We start from the raw sequence: 23,721 nt of genomic DNA on the forward strand, positions 1-23,721 counted from the left end.
TCCATCCATAGAATGGTGTAGAAGTAGAAAAATGTGCATGAAATGGTGAAATTATGAGTGGAAATGAAGGGATAATGCTTGGTTTTTGTGATTATCTTAAGAAGAACACTTGAAGAAGATGATTTTTGGTGTCTTGAGACTCATTTATCTGGAAAAAATTTCGTGAGTTTGGATGGAGGATGAGAGAAAATGGTGGTGGAGTGTGAGAGAGAGAAGAGTGAAAGAGAAGGAAGTGTGAGAGAGAAGTGAATTGTGTAGAAGGATAAAATGATTTTTGTCTTGAGAAGTGTGTCTTGGAGAGGGGGAGAACGAAATTATGAAGGAGGAGAGAGGGGTTCCCTCTCTTCCATTTTTATAGATTTCAAATTCTTTATAAAAATATCAAATATTTATAAAATGTGCACTTAAATCTTTTTTTTAATCATAAAATCTTGATTCTGGCTTATAAATTAAGTGTAAATGTTAATGACTTAAATTTATCTTCTTTGATTATATTTCCTTGAATTTAATTATTTTAAATTGATATTGTAAGGTTCATAATTATTCTCATATAATTTTTGAGGTTAAAGTTCATAAAATTAGGTATTTAGGGTTTTTTGGGTTTTTCGGATTTTGCTAAACTTTGAATATCAAAATAAATTGAATCTTTGAGACTTCAAATTATTTTTTGTGTTTCCTAACTTGTGACAACCCGAAACTTTTATCCTGTACAATCGATCTTTATATCAATATTAAACTCGATTTTATCATCTTTTAACGCCATTTAAGGGTCCGTGTAAGTGTTCTAAGCTGGAGTACAGTTGGGAATGAGATTAGGAATGAGTCAGCATATCGTTTGGAAGAAAAATCAGGCCATACACCCTCATGAGAGGTGTGTACGGCCGCACACATGGGTGTGCGGTCGCACACCCACCCTCCAACCGTACACCCTCCTCTATATAGAGGAGGAGACCCCCTTCACTCATTCCTTTCCTTTGGCTTTCTCTCACTACTTTCTCTCTCTAAAAACTTCATCCAAGAACACTCTAAAGGCCTCAAAAACGTAAACCACTTCATCATTTAGCTTGTTATAGTGGTAAGACACCTGAATCTAAGCCTAAAACTCATAGTGTTCATCATTTAGCTTGTTACATTGGGAGAGTTCTATCTATGGGGCGAGAGGAAGCCGTGGCTGACCCTACTGTTGTAACGGGTACGTTCCTCCTCGACAAATCTTATGCATGCATTCTTTTCGATTCTGGTGCGGAAAGAAGTTTTGTTAGCCATACATTCAAACATCTTCTTAAGCATAAACCTCAACCATTAACTGAATTATTTACCGTCGATATGGCTAACGGTGAGAAGGGGAGCGCTAATGATATAATCTGCGGTTGTACTCTTACCCCGAACAATCATTCTTTTCCCATCGACCTTATGCCAATTTCCATAAAGAGCTTCGATGTCATCATCGGCATGGATTGGTTGAGCCCCAATCATGCTGATATCCTTTGTTTCGAAAAAGCCATCCGTCTCAATCTTTCCTCTGGTAACGCTCTCATAATCTACGACGATAAACTTAGTTCAAACCTCCGTATCATCTCGTGCATCAAAGCCCAGAAACTCCTGCGAAATGAGTGTTATGCATTCCTAGCCCACGTCATCAACGAAAAACGGGAAGTTAAAGACCTTGAGAGCATTCCCGAAGTCTGCAACTTTCCTGATGTATTTCCTGAGGAGCTTCCGGGAATCCCTCCTGAACGCCAAGTCGAGTTTCGTATCGACTTAGTCCTCGGAGCTACTCCCGTAGCCAAATCTCCATATCGCCTAGCACCAGCAGAAATGCAGGAGCTATCTAGTCAGCTCAATGAGCTACTCAGCAAAGGGTTCATTAGACTGAGTTCCTCGCCCTGGGGAGCCCCCATCTTATTCGTCAAAAAGAACGATGGATCCTTTCGGATGTGTATCGATTATCGAGAGCTGAACAAGCTCACTGTAAAAAACTGTTACCCTCTTCCTCGAATCGATGATCTCTTCGACCAACTTCAAGGAGCCAGCTATTCCTCGAAAATAGATCTAAGATCGGGGTACCATCAGCTACGAGTCCATGAGGGTGATGTTCCTAAAACAGCATTTCGGACTCGATATGGTCACTACGAGTTCGTAGTTATGCCCTTCGGTGTAACCAGCACAACGGCAGTGTTCATGGACCTGATGAACCGGGTGTGTCGTCCTTTCCTGGAAAAGTTCGTCATTGTGTTCATCGACGATATACTTGTCTATTCCAAAAGCGAGGAAGATCACAAACAGCACTTGAGATTGGTGCTGGAAACTTTAAGGGCGGAGAAACTCTACGCAAAGTTCTCCAAGTGCGAATTCTGGATTCGAAAAATAACCTTCCTAGGTCACGTGGTAAGCAAGGAAGGCATACACGTGGACCCCTCCAAAATCAAAGCGATAGAGAACTGGTCAGCACCGAAAACAACCACAGAAATTCGCCAATTCTTGGGTCTCGCTGGCTATTATCGCATATTTATTCAAAATTTCTCCAGAATTGCCAAACCCTTAACCACTCTGACTCAGAAGGGTGTACCTTTCTGTTGGAGTGAAAAGCAAGACTCCGCTTTCCAGACTTTGAAATAGGCCCTATGCAGCGCACCTGTCCTGTCTCTTCCCGAAGGGACGGAAGATTTCGTTGTCTACTGCGATGCATCCAATCAGGGCTTGGGCTGTGTGCTCATGCAGCGGGGAAAAGTTATTGCTTATGCCTCAAGACAGCTGAAAGTACACGAAGCCAACTACACAACGCATGACCTGGAGTTGGGAGTAGTGGTCTTCGCATTGAAGATATGGAGACATTATCTTTACGGAACCAAGTGTACCATCTTCACTAACCATAAAAGCATGCAACATATCTTTGATCAGAAGGAGTTGAACATGCGACAATGGCGATGGGTTGAGCTGCTCAGCGATTACGAGTGCGAAATCCGCTACCATCTCGGCAAGGCCAATGTGGTGGCAGATGCCCTCAGCCGAAAAGAATACTCAGGTCGTAGAGTGAAGGCACTGACCATGACTATCCATTCCCATTTATCTGCGCAAATCAAGGAGGCTCAGCTGGAAGCCTTAAAACCAGAGAACATGTCGGGTGAATCCTTAAGAGGAATGGAAAAGAACCTAGCAATCAAGGGAGACGGAGTCTATTATTTCATGGACCGGATCTGGACCCCAAATTTCGGTGGTTAGAAAGAGGTTATAATGAAAGAAGCTCACAGAACCAGATATACTCCGTTCATCCGGGTTCGGATAAGATGTACCTTGATCTCAAGAAACTATATTGGTGGCCAAACATGAAAGCGGAGATCGCTACATTCGTGGGCAAGTGTCTGACTTGCGCCAAAGTGAAGATCGAATATCAGAAACCCTCAGGTCTACTCCAACAGCCGGAAATTCCCGAATGGAAGTGGGAGATGATTACTATGGATTTTATCACCAAACTGCCCAAGTCTCCGAGTGGGTACGACGCCATCTGGGTGATAGTCGATCCATTGACTAAATCCGCTCACTTCCTGCCGATTAAGGAAAATTTCAAAATGGAGAGACTCACGCGAATCTACATCCAAGAGATAGTCCGACTGCACGGTGTACCTGTGTCCATTATCTCCGATCGAGATAGCAGGTTCACTTCAAGATTCTGGCAGTCCCTGCAGAAGGCTCTTGGAACTAAGCTGGACATGAGTACAGCTTATCATCCTCAGAAAGACGGGAAGAGTGAGAGAACCATCCAAACATTGGAGGACATGTTGAAAGCATGTGTCATCGATTTCGGTAAGTCGTGGGACGTCCATTTACCCTTGGTCGAGTTCTCCTACAACAACAGCTACCATACCAGTATCAAGGTTGCGCCTTTCGAAGCCCTCTATGGCCACAAGTGCAGATCCTCTTTGTGTTGGGATGAGGTGGGCGACACGCAACTAGCTAAAGCACAAGTCCCCGACAGCGCTTTCACTGGTCCAGAAATCATTCCCGAAACCACAGAAAAGATCGTCCAAATCCGAGAACGAGTGAAAGCCTCTCGAGATAGACAAAAGAGCTACGCCGATATACGACGAAAACCCTTGGAGTTCCAGGTTGGAGACCGCGTTCTGTTGAAGGTCTCACCCTGGAAAGGCATGATACGCTTTGGGAAGCGTGGAAAGGTGAATCCAAGATACATAGGACCATTCGAGATCCTCGGCAGGATCGGTCCTGTAGCCTACAAACTTCGTTTACCGCAAGAACTTAGCAACATTCATCCCGTCTTCCACGTCTCGAACCTTAAAAAGTGCTTATCCGATGAGACTCTCACTATTCCTCTCGATGAGATTGAAATCAACAAGAATCTAAACTTTGTGGAAGAACCAATCGAAATCGTGGATCGGGAGATCAAACGAACAAAACAAAGTCGCATCCCGATAGTGAAGGTTCGCTGGAATGCCAAACGGGGACCTGAATTCACTTGGGAGTGCGAAGACCAGATGAAACAGAAGTATCCGCAACTCTTTCCCTAGTTCATGAATAGTATTCTATGCTCGAATTTCGGGACGAAATTCCCTCTAACGGGGGGATGATGTGACAACCCGAAACTTTTATCCTGTACAATCGATATTTATATCAATATTAAACTCGATTTTATCATCTTTTAACGCCATTTAAGGGTCCGTGTAAGTGTTCTAAGCTGGAGTACAGTTGGGAATGAGATTAGGAATGAGTCAGCATATCGTTTGGAAGAAAAATCAGGCCATACACCCTCATGAGAGGTGTGTACGGCCGCACACATGGGTGTGTGGCCGCACACCCACCCTCCAACCGTACACCCTCCTCTATATAGAGGAGGAGAACCCCTTCACTCATTCCTTTCCTTTGGATTTCTCTCACTACTTTGTCTCTCTAAAAACTTCATCCAAGAACACTCTAAAGGCCTCAAAAACGTAAACCACTTCATCATTTAGCTTGTTATAATGGTAAGAAACCTGAATCAATGCCTGAAACTCATAGTGTTCTTCGTGTTCTTCATTCTTTGAAGGTGTACGGCCACACACCTTCATAAGGTGGTCGTACACGCCTTAAAGACTCTCCAAAGTGAAGAGTTTTCCCCCCCATTTGCTAGTTGGACTTGGTTTTAGCACTAGAACACCTCAAAATCGACATTTCAGACACAAAGAGGAGTGTACGGCTGCACACTCCTGTGTACGGCTGCACACACCCTCTGCACGGCCGCACACTCCTGTGTGCAACCGCACACACAGCCTGGCCGCACACCCTGGCCGCACACTCACTCAAATGGCCGTACACCTCCTTTGTTTGATCATTTATGGTCCCGTCACGCATTTCCAAGTCCTTAGGGTGGTTTCCCGTCATGTTTAGTCATGAAACACCCAAATTATAACACACATATGTGTTATCACATGGTAATAGGATCCACTTGCATACGAAACATCGGTTGACACTCAACACTCGTAACTAATTGTGCTTTCGGATCCTACGATAAACGGTGAGTTCATACCCCTATACAAGCAAAGGTACAAGGAAAATTGTGCTCAAATATACTACTTTGTTTAAAATAATTATATGTTCAGTATGCTTTTAACACAGAAAACCGTTTTACCACTCGATTAAGAAATCAACCCGTAGAAACAGTTTTCAAATCTAAAGCAAGGAAATTGTGAATCTTATCATAATATGTATTATTTCATAAAGGATTCATGCAAATCATAAACAAGATTTTCGTACTATTACTTGTAAATTCGTTAGGCTGAGTTTGAGACATGTCCTCGGTAACACTCCCCCGGATTCGTGAGTGGAGGACTACGACTTATAACCAGAATCTCTTGGAGGGAGAACGTGACTATTGTGTATAGATCTATGTGGGACTGACTATCCCACACCCTCACTGCTAGCTACAGCGGAACCATTTGGTTCAGGGGTGACAAAGTCATAAAAGATACTGGCCCATTTACGTGCCTTATCCAGTCTCAGTACGGTTATGGCACTCACAACTTAGGTAACGAGAATTTACTTTTGTAATATACTCCTCTGGGTGTAACCAGAGCTTCGAAAATACGGCTAATATACTCCTCTGGGTGTAACCAGAGCTTCGAAAATACGGCTAATATACTCCTCTGGGTGTAACCAGAGCTTTCAAAAATACGGCTAATATACTCCTCTGGGTGCAACCAGAGCTTCGAAAAGAAAACTGCTGTCCAAGTATGGTAGATACTCGCGTATGGATAATCAACTATCAATCTTTAAGAAAATATGGGATTTTCCTGGGACAACTTAATCTTTCATAAACAGTCTGTTTAATGTGTAACTAATGGATAATCAAACCTCTTTCATGAGAAAATATGGGATTTTCTTGGGAAACAACTTTTCAAAGAATCAAGGAAACATTTCTTTCACCATAACTAAACGCTTATGAACTCACCAGCTTTATGCTGATATTTTAAAACTGCTCGTATTCTCAGGACATCAATAGACAGGTATGTCTGCCGACTTTTGGAGAAGACAGAGCGTTTTGGAGTCACGTCTTTTACTTTTGCTATATACTGATATGTATAAACTATGTATAAAGATAATGTAAATCTTTTTCATGTATGTATTCAATGTTTGGTTGTGTTTACTATGCTTGCTATGATACAACTGTTGTGATACTACGCATGACGTCCTCCGCCCGGAACGTTTCCGCCATCGGTTTCGGGGTATGACAGATTGGTATCAGAGCTATTATTTATAGTGAACTAAGTATACCGAACCTCACATGGTATACAACTATAAACACTGAGGGGCCTAAGTGCTCTAAACTAAATGTATACTTTCAAAATTTAAGTGTTTTTATAACAAAGTATACAAGTATACCCGAGTACCAGAATCTGTGTCATAAGTAGAACAAAACAAAAGTATTTGGATGTTGAACATTGCGGTTAAACTTGGACAGTTATGTAATCATGTCTATGATCAATATAGCCTGATCAACTATATTCATTCGAGACATGACCAATATGTGCTTGGGAGTGACTTTGGTGTTGCAACAGGCCTAAAACTTACCCAGTATCCATACAACTTAAAATACTATAGGAGTATTTTAGTCAGATGCGAATACCTCGTAGAAATTCATTCCAAGTGTTGCTACTCATTCCTTTTAGCGATAACTTATTTACATTGGTAGCTTTCCTTGTTTATCGCTTAGTAGAACACTCTAACAATCATTATGAGATATATCCTTGCTTCATATCTCTTGATTCGATTCAGAGGACTTACCATCCTCTTCTTCCTGGTTGTTTCTAGAACAAGATGCTTCCTCGAAGACGACCCATCAGAAGGAATGACGACGCTCCACCACCACCACCGCCCCCTCAGTTCGATCCCGTTATGTTCCAAGCAGCTGTTACTGCTGCTGTGGCTGCCGCGATGGCACAAGTTAATCCTGACGGATCTGGTGGGCAGGGAGGTGGTACTAATCCTCAAAATCATGAAGGTGGTCAGGTACACCAAAAGGAGTTCTCTTATAAGGACTTCATGAACGCAAAACCCACATCCTTCGACGGCAAAGGAGGGGTTATTGCCTTAACTCAATGGATCGAGAAAATCGAGTCCATTTTCGAAGTCTGTTCATGTTCTGAAGCCAACAAAGTAAAGTTCGCCGCTTGCACTTTCGCCAACAGGGCACTGACTTGGTGGAATGGTCGGGTCAAATCCCTAACCCTACCAGTGGCGAATGCTATGGGTTGGGAAAGTTTAAAGGAACTCATGATAGCTAAATACTGCCCACGGGGCGAGATGCAGAAGCTAGAGCACGAAATCTGGAACCTAAGCATGAAGGAATCTGACATTGCTACCTACACTTCTAGGTTTGAAGACCTAGCGCTTCTCTGTCCGGGGATGGTCGCTCCGGAAAGCAAAAAGATCGAAAGATACATTTGGGGACTGACCCAGCCGACCAAAGGGAATGTCTTGGCTGCTCGGCCAACTACATTTGATAGCGTCAGGTGCCTAGCGCAAACTCTGATCGATCATGGAGTCGATCTCGATGAAGTGACAGCCACTCCTGAATCAGCTAAGGGGAGTGGTGAGAAAAGAAAGTTCTGGAAACAGAAAAAGGGCCAGTCTTCGCAGGAGCCCTCAAAGAAGCAACATACGGTAGCAGTTTACGCTGCTACTGCCCCTGTCGCTGCTCCTGCAACTCAGGCACCTACCAATAGGTATACTGGCACCCTCCCTTGGTGCAGTAAGTGCAGTTATCATCATCGCATCCCTGGCCCATGTCGTGATCTACTTTGCAAAAACTATGGCAAGAAGGGCCACCTGATTCGAGACTGCAGAACGCCAGTTCAACCAACCGATCAGGCCTCTGGAGCAGGTGTTGGTCAAGCCTGTTACAACTGTGGAGAAGTTGGGCATTACAAGAGAAACTGCCCCAAGGCAGCAACAACTGGCAGCACTGGGAGAGTTCTATCTATGGGGCGAGAGGAAGCCGTGGCTGACCCTACCGTTGTAACGGGTACGTTCCTCCTCGACAACTCTTATGCATGCATTCTTTTCGATTCTGGTGCGGAAAGAAGTTTTGTTAGCCATACATTCAAACATCTTCTTAAGCATAAACCTCAATCATTAACTGAATTATTTACCATCGAGATGGCTAACGGTGAGAAGGAGAGCGCTAATGATATAATCTGCGGTTGTACTCTTAGCTTGAACGATCATTCTTTTCCCATCGACCTTATGCCAATTTCCATAAAGAGCTTCGATGTCATCATGGTCATGGATTGGTTGAGCCCCAATCATGCTGATATCCTTTGTTTCGAAAAAGCCATCCGTCTCAATCTTTCCTCTGGTAACGCTCTCATAATCTACGGCGATAAACTTAGTTCAAACCTCCGTATCATCTCGTGCATCAAAGCCCAGAAACTCCTGCGAAATGAGTGTTATGCATTCCTAGCCCACGTCATCAACGAAAAACAGGAAGTTAAAGACCTTGAGAGCATTCCCGAAGTCTGCAACTTTCCTGATGTATTTCCTGAGGAGCTTCCGGGAATCCCTCCTGAACGCCAAGTCGAGTTTCGTATCGACTTAGTCCCCGGAGCTACTCCCGTAGCCAAATCTCCATATCGCCTAGCACCAGCAGAAATGCAGGAGCTATCTAGTCAGCTCAATGAGCTGCTCAGCAAAGGGTTCATTAGACCGAGTTCCTCGCCCTGGGGAGCCCCGTCTTATTCGTCAAAAAGAAGGATGGATCCTTTCGGATGTGTATCGATTATCGAGAGGTGAACAAGCTCAATGTAAAAAACGTTACCCTCTTCCTCGAATCGATGATCTCTTCGACCAACTTCAAGGAGCCAGCTATTTCTCGAAAATAGATCTAAGATCAGGGTACCATCCGCTACGAGTCCATGAGGGTGATGTTCCTAAAACAGCATTTCAGACTCGATATGGTCACTACGAGTTCGTAGTTATGCCCTTCGGTCTAACCAACGCAGCGGCAGTGTTCATGGACCTGATGAACCGGGTGTGTCGTCCTTTCCTGGACAAGTTCGTCATTGTGTTCATCGACGATATACTTGTCTATTCTAGAAGAGAGGAAGATCACAAACAACACTTGAGATTGGTGCTGGAAACGTTAGGGGCGGAGAAACTCTACACAAAGTTCTCCAAGTGCGAATTCTGGATTTGAAAAATAACCTTCCTAGGTCACGTGGTAAGCGAGGAAGGCATACACGTGGACCCCTCCAAAATCAAAGCGATAGAGAACTGGTCAGCACCGAAAACACCCACAGAAATTCGCCAATTCTTGGGTCTCGCTGGCTATTATCGCAGATTTATTCAAAATTTCTCCAGAATTGCCAAACCCTTAACCACTCTGACTCAGAAGGGTGTACCTTTCTGTTGGAGTGAAAAGCAAGACTCCGCGTTCCAAACTTTGAAACAGGCCCTATGCAGCGCACATGTCCTGTCTCTGCCCGAAGGGACGGAAGATTTCGTTGTCTACTGCGATGCATCCAATCAGGGCTTGGGTTGTGTGCTCATGCAGCGGGGAAAAGTTATTGCTTATGCCTCGAGACAGCTGAAAGTACACGAAGCCAACTACACAACGCATGACCTGGAGTTGGGAGCAGTGGTCTTCGCATTAAAGATATGGAGACATTATCTTTACGGAACCATGTGTACCATCTTCACTGACCATAAAAGCATGCAGCATATATTTGATCAGAAGGAGTTGAACATGTGACAATGGCGATGGGTTGAGCTGCTCAGCGATTACGAGTGTGAAATCCGCTACCATCCCGGCAAGGCCAATGTGGTGGCAGATTCCCTCAGCCAAAAAGAATACTTAGGTCGTAGAGTGAAGGCACTGACCATGACTATCCATTCCCATTTATCCGCGCAAATCAAGGAGGCTCAGCTGGAAGCCTTAAAACTAGAGAACATGCCGGGTGAATCCTTAAGAGGAATGGAAAAGAACCTAGAGATCAAGGGAGACGGAGTCTATTATTTCATGGAACGGATCTGGACCCCAAAGTTCGGTGGTTACAGAGAGGTTAAAATGAACGAAGCTCACATAACCAGATACTCCGTTCATCCGGGTTCGGATAAGATGTACCTTGATCTCAAGAAACTATATTGGTTGCCAAACATGAAAGCGGAGATCGCTACATTCGTGGGAAAGTGTCTGACTTGCCCCAAAGTGAAGATCGAATATCAGAAACCCTCAGGTCTACTCCAACAGCCGAAAATTCCCGAATGGAAGTGGGAGAGGATTACTATGGATTTTATCACCAAACTACCCAAGTCTTCGAGTGGGTACGACGCCATCTGGGTGATAGTCGATCGATTGACTAAATCTGCTCACTTCCTGCCGATTAAGGAAAATTTCAAAATGGAGAAACTTACGCGAATCTACATCCAAGATATAGTCCGACTGCACGGTGTACCTATGTCCATTATCTCTGATCGAGATAGCAGGTTCACTTCGAGATTCTGGCAGTCCCTGCAGAAGGCTCTTCGAACTAAGTTGGACATGAGTACAACTTATCATCCTCAGACAGACGGGCAGAGTGAGAGAACCATACAAACATTGGAGGACATGTTGAGAGCATGTGTCATCGATTTCGGTAAGTCGTGGGACGTCCATTTACCCTTGGTCGAGTTCTCCTACAACAACAGCTACCATACCAGTATCAAGGCTGCGCCTTTCGAAGCCCTCTATGGCCGCAAGTGCAGATCCCCTTTGTGCTGGGATGAGGTGGGCGACACGTAACTAGCTAAAGGACAAGTCACCGACAGTGCTCTCACTAGTCCAGAAATCATTCCCAAAACCACAGAAAAGATCGTTCAAATCCGAGAACGACTGAAAGCCTCTCGAGATAGACAAAAGAGCTACGTCGACATACGACGAAAACCCTTGGAGTTCCAGGTTGGAGACCGCGTTCTGTTGAAGGTCTCGCCCTGGAAAGGCATGATATGCTTTGGGAAGCGTGGAAAGCTGAATCCAAGATACATAGGACCATTCGAGATCCTCGGCAGGATCGGTCCTGTAGCCTACAAACTTCGTTTACCGCAAGAACTTAGCAACATTCATCCCGTCTTCCACGTCTCGAACCTTAAAAAGTGCTTATCCGACGAGACTCTCACTATTCCTCTCGATGAGATTGAAATCAACGAGAATCTAAACTTTGTGGAAGAAACAATCGAAATCATGGATCAGGAGATCAAACGAACAAAACAAAGTCGCATCCCGATAGTGAAGGTTCGCTGGAATGCCAAGCGGGGACCTAAATTCACTTGGGAGCGCGAAGACCAGATGAAACAGAAGTATCCGCAACTCTTTCCCTAGTTCATGAATTGTATTCTATGCTCAAATTTTGGGACGAAATTCCCTCTAACGGGGGGATGATGTGACAACCCGAAACTTTTATACTGTACAATCGATCTTTATATCAATATTAAACTCGATTTTATCATCTTTTAACGCCATTTAAGGGTCCGTGTAAGTGTTCTAAGCTGGAGTACAGTTGGGAATGAGATTAGGAATGAGTCAGCATATCGTTTGGAAGAAAAATCAGGCCATACACCCTCATGAGAGGTGTGTACAGCCGCACACATGGGTGTGTGGCCGCACACCCACCCTCCAACCGTACACCCTCCTCTATATAGAGGAGGAGACCCCCTTCACTCATTCCTTTCCTTTGGCTTTCTCTCACTACTTTCTCTCTCTAAAAACTTCATCCAAGAACACTCTAAAGGCCTCAAAAACGTAAACCACTTCATCATTTAGCTTGTTATAGTGGTAAGACACCTGAATCTAAGCCTAAAACTCATAGTGTTCTTTGTGTTCTTCATTCTTTGAAGGTGTACGGCCGCACACCTTCATAAGGTGGCCGTACACGCCTTAAAGGCTCTCTAAAGTGAAGAGTTTGGCCTCCCATTTGCTAGTTGGACTTGGTTTTAGCACTAGAACACCTCAAAACACCTCAAAATCGACATTTCGGACACAAAGAGGAGTATACGGCCGCACACTCCCGTGTACGGCCGCACACACCCTCTGTACGGCCGCACACTCCTGTGTGCAACCGCACACACAGCCTGGCCGTACACCCTGGCCGCACACTCACTCAAATGGTCGTACACCTCCTTTGTTTGATCATTTATGGTCCCGTCAAGCATTTCCAAGTCCTTAGGGTGGTTTCCCATCATGTTTAGTCATGAAACACCCAAATCCTAACACACATATGTGTTATCACATGGTAATAGGATCCACTTGCATACGAAACATCGGTTGACACTCAACACTCGTAACCAATTGTGCTTTCGGATCCTACGATAAACTGTGAGTTCATACCCCTATACTTTTCCTGTTTTTCATGTTTTCAGGGGGGGAATACAAGCAAAGGTACAAGGAAACTTGTGCTCAAATATACTACTTTGTTTAAAATAATTATATGTTCAGTATGCTTTTAACACAGAAAAACGTTTTACCACTCGATTAAGAAATCAACCCGTAGAAACAGTTTTCAAATCTAAAGCAAGGAAATTGTGAATCTTATCATAATATGTATTATTTCATAAAGGATTCATGCAAATCATAAACAGGATTTTCGTACTATTACTTGTAAATTCGTTAGGCTGAGTTTGAGACATGTCCTCGGTAACACTCCCCCGGATTCGTGAGTGGAGGACTACGACTTATAACCAGAATCTCTTGGAGGGAGAACGTGACTATTGTGTATAGATCTATATGGGACTGACTATCCCACACCCTCACTGCTAGCTACAGCGGAACCATTTGGTTCAGGGGTGACAAAGTCATAAAAGATACTGGCCCATTTACGTGCCTTATCCAGTCTCAGTACGGTTATGGCACTCACAACTTAGGTAACGAGAATTTACTTTTGTAATATACTCCTCTGGGTGTAACCAGAGCTTCGAAAATACGGCTAATATACTCCTCTGGGTGTAACCAGAGCTTCGAAAATACGGCTAATATACTCCTCTGGGTGTAACCCGAGCTTCGAAAATACGGCTAATATACTCCTCTGGGTGTAACCAGAGCTTCGAAAATACGGCTAATATACTCCTCTGGGTGTAACCAGAGCTTCGAAAATACGGCTAATATACTCCTCTGGGTGTAACCAGAGCTTCGAAAAGAAAACTGTTGTCAAAGTATGGTAGATACTCGCGTATGGATAATCAACTATCAACCTTTAAGAAAATATGGGATTTTCCTGGGAGAACTTAATCTTTCATAAACAGTCTGTTTAATGTGTAACTAATGGATAATCAAACCTCTTTCATGAGAAAATATGGGATTTTCTTGGAAACAACTTTTCAAAGAATCAAGGAAACATTTCTTTCACCAGAACTAAACGCTTATGAACTCACCAGCTTTTTGCTGATATTTTTAAACTACTTGTATTCTCAGAACATCAATAGACAGGTATGTCTGCCAACTTTTGGAGAAGACGGAGCGTTTTGGAGTCACGTCTTTTACTTTTGCTATATACTGATATGTATAAACTATGTATAAAGATAATGTTAATCTTTTTCATGTATGTATTCAATGTTTGGTTGTGTTTACAATGCTTGCTATGATACAACTGTTGTGATACTACGCATGACGTCCTCCGCCCGGAACGTTTCCGCCATCGGTTTCGGGGTGTGACAGATTGGTATCAGAGTTATTGTTTATAGTGAACTAAGTATACCGAACCTTTAATGGTATACAACTATAAACATTGAGGGGCCTAAGTGCTCTAATGTAAATGTATACTTTCAAAATTTAAGTATTTTTATAACAAAGTATACAAATATACCCGAGTACCAGAATCCGTGTCATAAGTAGAACAAAACAAAAGTATTTGGATGTTGAACACTACGGTTAAACTTGGGCAGTTATGTAATGATGTCTAGGATCAATATAGCCTGATCAACTATATTCATTCGAGACATGACCAACATGTGCTTGGGAGTGACTTTGGTGTTGCAACAGGCCTAAAACTTACCCAGTATCCATACAACTTAAAATACTATAGGAGTATTTTAGTCAGAGCCGAATACCTCGTAGAAGTTCTTTCCAAGTGTTGCTACTCATTCCTTTTAGCGATAACTTATTTGCATTGGTAGCTTTCCTTGTTTATCGCTTAGTAGAACACTCTAACAATCATTATGAGATATATCCTTGCTTCATATCTCTTGATTCGATTAAGAGGACTTACCATCCTCTTCTTCCTGGTTGTTTCTAAAACAAGATGCTTCCTCGAAGACGACCCATCAGAAGGAATGACGACGCTCCACCACCACCACCGCCCCCTCAGTTCGATCCCGTTATGTTCCAAGCAGCTGGTACTGCTGCTGTGGCTGCCGCGATGGCACAAGTTAATCCTGGCGGATCTGGTGGGCAAGGAGGTGGTACTCATCCTCAAAATCATGAAGGTGGTCAGGGACACCAAAAGGAGTGCTCTTATAAGGACTTCATGAACGCAAAACCCACATCCTTCGACGGCAAAGGAGGGGTTATTTCCTTAACTTAATGGATCGACAAAATCGAGTCCATTTTCGAAATATGTTCCTGTTCTGAAGCCAACAAAGTAAAGTTCGCCGCTTGCACTTTCGCCAACAGGGCACTGACTTGGTGGAATGGTCGGGTCAAATCCCTAACCCTACCAGTGGCGAATGTTATGGGTTGGGAAAGTTTAAAGGAACTCATGATAGCTGAATACTGCCCACGGGGCGAGATGTAGAAGCTAGAGCACGAACTCTGGAACCTAAGGATGAAGGAATCTGACATTGCTACCTACACTTCTAGGTTTGAAGACCTAACGCTTCTCTGTCCGGGGATGGTCGCTCCGGAAAGCAAAAAGATCGAAAGATACATTTGGGGACTGACCCAGCCGACCAAAGGGAATGTCTTGGCTGCTCGGCCAACTACATTTGATAGCGCCAAGTGCCTGGCGTAGAATCTGATCGATCATGGAGTCGATCTTGATGAAGTGACAACCACTCCCGAATTAGCTAAGGGGAGTGGTGAGAAAAGAAAGTTCTGGAAACAGAAAAAGGACCAGTCTTCACAGGAGCCCTCAAAGAAGCAACATACGGTAGCAGTTCACGCTGCTACTACCGCTGTCGCTGCTCCTGCAACTCAGGCACCTGCCAATAGGTATACTGGCACCCTCCCTTGGTGCAGTAAGTGCAGTTATCATCATCGCATCCCTGGCCCACGTCGTGATCTAATTTGCAAAAACTATGGCAAGAAGGGCCACCTGACTCGAGACTGCAGAACGCTAGTTCAACCAACCGATCAGGCCTTTAGAGCAGGTGTTGGTCAAGCCTGTTAGAACTGTGGAGAAGTTGGGGATTACAAGAGAAACTGCCCCAAGGCAGCAACAACTGGCAACACTGGGAGAGTTCTATCTATGGGGTGAGAGGAAGCTGTGGCTGACCCTACCGTTGTAACGGGTACGTTCCCCCTCGACAACTCTTATGCATGCATTCTTTCGATTCTGGTGCGGAAAGAAGTTTTGTTAGCCATACATTCAAACATCTTCTTAAGCATAAACCTCAACCATTAACTGAATTATTTACCGTCGATATGGCTAACGGTGAGAAGGGGAGCGCTAATGATATAATCCGCGGTTGTACTCTTACCCTGAACGATCATTCTTTTCCCATCGACCTTATGCCAATTTCCATAAAGAGCTTCGATGTCATCATCGGCATGGATTGGTTGAGCCCCAATCGTGCTGATATCCTTTGTTTCAAAAAATCCATCCGTCTCAATCTTTCCTCTGGTAACGCTCTCATAATCTACGGCAATAAACTTAGTTCAAACCTCCGTATCATCTCGTGCATCAAAGCCCAGAAACTCCTGCAAAATGAGTGTTATGCATTCCTAGCCCACGTCATCAACGAAAAACAGGAAGTTAAAGACCTTGAGAGCATTCCCGAAGTCTGCAACTTTCTTGATGTATTTCCCGAGGAGCTTCCGGGAATCCCTACTGAATGCCAAGTCGAGTTTCGTATCGACTTAGTCCCCGGAGCTACTCCCGTAGCCAAATCTCCATATCGCCTAGCACCAGCAGAAATGCAGGAGCTATCTAGTCAGCTCAATGAGCTACTCAGCAAAGGGTTCATTAGACTGAGTTCCTCGCCCTGGGGAGCCCCGATCTTATTCGTCAAAAAGAAGGATGGATCCTTTCGGATGTTTATCGATTATCGAGAGGTGAACAAGCTCAATGTAAAAAACTGTTACCCTCTTCCTCGAATCGATGATCTCTTCGACTAACTTCAAGGAGCCAGCTATTTCTCGAAAATAGTTCTAAGATCAGGGTACCATCAGCTACGAGTCCATGAGGGTGATGTTCCTAAAACATCATTTCGGACTCGATATGGTCACTACGAGTTCGTAGTTATGCCGTTCGGTCTAACCAACGCACCGGCAGTGTTCATGGACCTGATGAACCGGGTGTGTCGTCCTCTCCTGGACAAGTTCGTCATTGTGTTCATCGACGATATACTTGTCTATTCCAGAAGCGAGGAAGATCACAAACTTGAGATTGGTGCTGGAAACGTTAAGGGCGGAGAAACTCTACGCAAAGTTCTCCAAGTGCGAATTCTGGATTCGAAAAATAACCTTCCTAGGTCACGTGGTAAGCGAGGAAGGCATACACGTGGACCCCTCCAAAATCAAAGCGATAGAGAACTGGTCAGCACCGAAAACACCCACAGAAATTCGCCAATTCTTGGGTCTCGCTGGCTATTATCGCAGATTTATTCAAAATTTCTCCAGAATTGCCAAATCCTTAACCACTCTGACTCAGAAGGGTGTACCTTTATGTTGGAGTGAAAAGCAAGACTCCGCGTTCCAGACTTTGAAACAGGCCCTATGCAGCGCACCTGTCCTGTCTCTGCCCGAAGGGACGGAAGATTTCGTTGTCTACTGCGATGCATCCAATCAGGGCTTGGGTTGTGTGCTCATGCAGCGGGGAAAAGTTATTGCTTATGCCTCGAGACAGCTGAAAGTACACGAAGCCAACTACACAACGCATGACCTGGAGTTGGGAGCAGTGGTCTTCGCATTGAAGATATGGAGACATTATCTTTACGGAACCAAGTGTACCATCTTCACTGACCATAAAAGCATGCAACATATCTTTGATCAGAAGGAGTTGAACATGCGACAATGGCGATGGGTTGAGCTGCTCAGCGATTACGAGTGCAAAATCCGCTACCATCCCGGCAAGGCCAATGTGGTGGCAGATGCCCTCAGCCGAAAAGAATACTCAGGTCGTAGAGTGAAGGCACTGACCATGACTATCCATTCCTATTTATCCGCGCAAATCAAGGAGGCTCAGCTGGAAGCCTTAAAACCAGAGAACATGCCGGGTGAATCCTTAAGAGGAATGGAAAAGAACCTAGAGATCAAGGGAGACAGAGTCTATTATTTCATGGACCGGATCTGGACCCCAAAGTTCGGTGGTTACAGAGAGGTTATAATGAACGAAGCTCACAGAACCAGATACTCCATTCATCCGGGTTCGGATAAGATGTACCTTGATCTCAAGAAACTATATTGGTGGCCAAACATGAAAGCGGAGATCGCTACATTCGTGGGCAAGTGTCTGACTTGCGCCAAAGTGAAGATCGAATATTAGAAACCCTCAGGTCTACTCCAACAGCCGGAAATTCCCGAATGGAAGTGGGAGAGGATTACTATGGATTTTATCACCAAACTACCCAAGTCTCCGAGTGGGTACGACGCCATATGGGTGATAGTCGATCGATTGACTAAATCCGCTCACTTCCTGCCGATTAAGGAAAATTTCAAAATGGAGAGACTCACGCGAATCTACATCCAAGAGATAGTCCGACTTCACGGTGTACATGTGTCCGTTATCTCCGATCGAGATAGCAGGTTCACTTCGAGATTCTGGCAGTCCCTGCAGAAGGCTCTTGGAACTAAGCTGGACATGTGTACAACTTATCATCCTCAGACAGACGGGCAGAGTGAGAGAACTATCCAAACATTGGAGGACATGTTGAGAGCATGTGTCATCGATTTCGGTAAGTCGTGGGACATCCATTTACCCTTGGTCGAGTTCTCCTACAACAACAACTACCATACCAGTATCAAGGCTGCGCCCTTCGAAGCCCTCTATGGCCGCAAGTGCAAATCCCCTTTGTTCTAGGATGAGGTGGGCGACACGAAACTAGCTAAAGGACAAGTCCCCGATAGCGCTCTCACTGGTCCAGAAATCATTCCCGAAACCACAGAAATGATCATCCAAATCTGAGAACGACTGAAAGCCTCTCGAGATAGACAAAAGAGCTACGTCGACATACGACGCAAACCCTTGGAGTTCCAAGTTGGAGACCGCGTTCTGTTGAAGGTCTCGCCCTAGAAAGGTATGATACGCTTTGGGAAGCGTGGAAAGCTGAATCCAAGATACATAGGACCATTCGAGGTCCTCGCTAGGATCGGTCCTGTAGCCTACAAACTTCGTTTACCGCAAGAACTTAGCAACATTCATCCCGTCTTCCATGTCTCGAACCTTAAAAAGTGCTTATCCGACGAGACTCTCACTATTCCTCTCGATGAGATTGAAATCAACGAGAATCTAAACTTTGTGGAAGAACCAATCGAAATCATGGATCGGGAGATCAAACGAACAAAACAAAGTCGCATCCCGATAGTGAAGGTTCGCTGGAATGCCAAGCGGGGACCTGAATTCACTTGGGAGCGCGAAGACCATATGAAACAGAAGTATCCGCAACTCTTTCCCTAGTTCATGAATTGTATTCTATGCTCGAATTTCGGGACGAAATTCCCTCTAACGGGGGGATGATGTGACAACCCGAAACTTTTATACTATACAATCGATCTTTATATCAATATTAAACTCGATTTTATCATCTTTTAACGCCATTTAAGGGTCCGTGTAAGTGTTCTAAGCTGGAGTACAGTTGGGAATGATATTAGGAATGAGTCAGCATATCGTTTGGAAGAAAATTCGGGCCATACACCCTCATGAGAGGTGTGTACGGCCGCACACATGGGTGTGTGGCCGCACACCCACCCTACAACCGTACACCCTCCTCTATATATAGGAGGAGACCCCCTTCACTCATTCCTTTCCTTTGGCTTTCTCTCACTACTTTCTATCTCTAAAAACTTCATCCAAGAACACTCTAAAGGCCTCAAAAACGTAAACCACTTCATCATTTACCTTGTTATAGTGGTAAGACACCTGAATCTAAGCCTAAAACTCATAGTGTTCTTCGTGTTCTTCATTCTTTGAAGGTGTACGGCCGCACACCTTCATAAAGTGGCCGTACACGCCTTAAAGACTCTCCAAAGTGAAGAGTTTGGCCCCCCATTTGCTAGTTGGACTTGGTTTTAGTACTAGAACATCTCAAAACACCTCAAAATCGACATTTCGGACACAAAGAGGAGTGTATAGCCGCACACTCCTGTTTGCGGCCGCACACACCCTCTGTACGGCCGCACACTCCTGTGTGCAACCGCACACACAGCCTGGCCGCACACCCTGGCCGCACACTCACTCAAATGGCCGTACACCTCCTTTGTTTGATCATTTATGGTCCCGTCAAGCATTTCCAAGTCCTTAGGGTGGTTTCCCGTCATGTTTAGTCATGAAACACCCAAATTCTAACACACATATGTGTTATCACATGGTAATAGGATCCACTTGCATACGAAACATCGGTTGACACTCAACACTCGTAACCAATTGTGCTTTCGGATCCTACGATAAACTTTGAGTTCATACCACTATACTTTTCCGAGTTTTTCATGTTTTCAGGGGGGGAATACAAGCAAAGGTACAAGGAAAATTGTGCTCAAATATACTACTTTGTTTAAAATAATTATATGTTCAGTATGCTTTTAACATAGAAAACCGTTTTACCACTCGATTAAGAAATCAACCCGTAGAAACAGTTTTCAAATCTAAAGCAAGGAAACTGTGAATCTTATCATAATATGTATTATTTCATAAAGGATTCATGCAAATCATAAACAGGATTTTCGTACTATTACTTGTAAATTCGTTAGGCTGAGTTTGAGACATGTCCTCGGTAACACTCCCCCGGATTCGTGAGTGGAGGACTACGACTTATAACCAGAATCTCTTGGAGGGAGAACGTGACTATTGTGTATAGATCTATATGGGACTGACTATCCCACACCCTCGCTGCTAGCTACAGTGGAACCATTTGGTTCAGGGGTGACAAAGTCATAAAAGATACTGGCCCATTTACGTGCCTTATCCAGTCTCAGTACGGTTATGGCACTCACCACTTAGGTAACGAGAATTTACTTTTGTAATATACTCCTCTGGGTGTAACCAGAGCTTCGAAAATACGGCTAATATACTCCTCTGGGTGTAACCAGAGCTTCGAAAATACGGCTAATATACTCCTCTGGGTGTAACCAGAGCTTTGAAAATACGGCTAATATACTCCTCTGGGTGTAACCAGAGCTTCGAAAATACGGCTAATATACTCCTCTGGGTGTAACCAGAGCTTCGAAAATACGGCTAATATACTCCTCTGGGTGTAACCAGAGCTTCGAAAATACGGCTATTATACTCCTCTGGGTGTAACCAGAGCTTCGAAAAGAAAACTGTTGTCAAAGTATGGTAGATACTCGCGTATGGATAATCAACTATCAACCTTTAAGAAAATATGGGATTTTCCTAGGATAACTTAATCTTTCTGAAACAGTCTGTTTAATGTGTAACTAATGGATAATGAAACCTCTTTCATGAGAAAATATGGGATTTTCTTGGGAAACAACTTTTCAAAGAATCAAGGAAACATTTCTTTCACCGGAACTAAACGCTTATGAACTCACCAGCTTTATGCTGATATTTTAAAACTGCTTGTATTCTCAGGACATCAATAGACAGGTATGTCTGCCAACTTTTGGAGAAGACGGAGCGTTTTGGAGTCACGTCTTTTACTTTTGCTATATACTGATATCTATAAACTATGTATAAAGATAATGTAAATCTTTTTCATGTATGTATTCAATGTTTGGTTGTGTTTACTATGCTTGCTATGATACAACTGTTGTGATACTACGCATGACGTCCTCCGCCACGGAACGTTTCCGCCACCCGTTTCGGGGTGTGACATAACTCTTATTCAATTTATTAATAATGTATGTAATTTATTTTTATCGGTTTATTGGCATTCTATGTAGTGATTCTGAGATTCAAATGAAATTGAGGAATCAAGTATACTAGTCCTAGTTTTCAACTTTGACTTAAGATACTATGAGACTATGACCTAATTTCTACTTCTAGGTCAAGTAAATTATGTGTTTATATGATTCATGAAAAGGTGTTCAAGTCAATGAATGACCCGAATTTGAACAGGTGTTACGGTTAAAATAACTATAGAAGTCACGTATCAATGTGAAATCTAAGTACATTATCCATCATTTCTAATTGTTACCAATTTCTAATAGGCTATAACATAGCTTCTAGTTATATAGTCTAGTATGTGTTGTGCCTATATGTGCAACTAAGTTTATTCCAATCTAGAACTGTCTCAAATTTTGACGGTTGTCACAGTCTCCCCGGTTGAAAGAATTTTGTCGAAATTCAATTCGTAACATATTCTATTAGAACTTTGCAGAATACAATTGTATAGTTAGAGAGGTGGTGAATTTGAGAGTTCTTTGATTATTTTGGGTTAACTCCTCAAGGGAAGCGCCCAATTCATTAGCTATAATCAAATTAGCGTTTCCCTAATTCGACTTCTATCGTCTAGATTGTGGGAAATTAGAATCATGGAAATTATGATCCAACCATGGCGACCTAGCTGAAAAATATTATCTAGTTAGATATTATCTAACTTAAAAGAGCATTATAAGTGTTTTCTGAAGCATCAACTGCATTGATTTCTAAGTCCGCAATGATCCTTAAGTCGCATTCTAAATCAGCACTAAGTGTAAATTTCCCACCTAATAAAGAAGAGATTAGGGACAATTTTTTCACTTCCGGGTTGGCTACTAAATTTGGAAAAGATATATTTTGAAAGAAGAAGGTGTAGCACAAATGAAAGAGAAGTGATCGAGGGTAAGTTCCTAAAGATACGTACTAAGGGTAAGCAACGAAGTTTTGGTACATCTCAAGTGTAAAGACTATTTAAGTGTCGTCTACAGAATAAATTACAAAATGATTGAGGATCTTCGAGGCTATAATTACTACTACAGTTACTCTTACAATAATAGAATCATAGTTGAAGAATATAATTACAGAGTTGTTGTTTCTAATTAAGGTTGTGAAAGTATATGATATTTTAAATCACATTGTATAGATAGCATTTTGAGTGTTTAGAAATGATTATCAATCTCAATGTTATCAAAATGTGTAGTAATTCCAAGAAAATGAAGATACATGTGTGGCAATCAATCAAAGTAGTAAGATAAAATAGATATTTATTAAGGTTAAAGGCTTAAGTCATCAATAAGGGAATTTATGCATAAATATTTTGATTACTCTTTTGAAAAATTGTCTAATTGTCTAAGTCAAGACAAAAACAAGTTTAAGAGGAGTCAGAGAATTTATTAAAACAAGTTTAAGAGTTTAGGAATTCACTGGAGATTGCAAAGTAGAATGCTATTTTAAGAAAGGTGTAAAAATATCGACCATTGAAAATAGTGCATTCTTAATTCAGTGATTCTACCAAAAACAATCATTTTAAGAATAGATAATTGTAATATTTAAACTTTTTATGTTTTAAGAAGAAGAAACATAAGTAAATATATCATTCACACATAACTCCCGGTCTTTGAAAAAAAATGATAAGCACAAGGGTATTCATCTTGTAAATTAATTGTAAGGAAAATACAATGAAAATTACATGTTAAATCAAGTTTCTGAATTTAGAATGAAAGAGCAAATGTAAATAAGGATCACTTGTTTATAGTAGATTTCAAAATAAAAACAAGATGCATACGATAAAAGGCGTAATTGAATATATCAAAGTTGACTAAATCAAAATTATGCCTCACGACTATACACGTATTAATCGCTCAAAACGAAAGTGTAGACTTCTAGTCTTTATGTGTACGAACATGATACCAAGAGAAGCAAAATAGACAGAAACAAAGTTAGACAATGTATTATGTTATTACTATGGGTGTGCGAGATCTAAAATCAGTAGGAGAGCAAGAATTCAAGTGTG

This window comes from Lactuca virosa, chromosome 3 (genome assembly GCF_052849685.1).
Source record: "Lactuca virosa cultivar CGN04683 chromosome 3, Lactuca_virosa_CGN04683_v6, whole genome shotgun sequence".
NCBI lineage: Eukaryota > Viridiplantae > Streptophyta > Magnoliopsida > Asterales > Asteraceae > Lactuca > Lactuca virosa.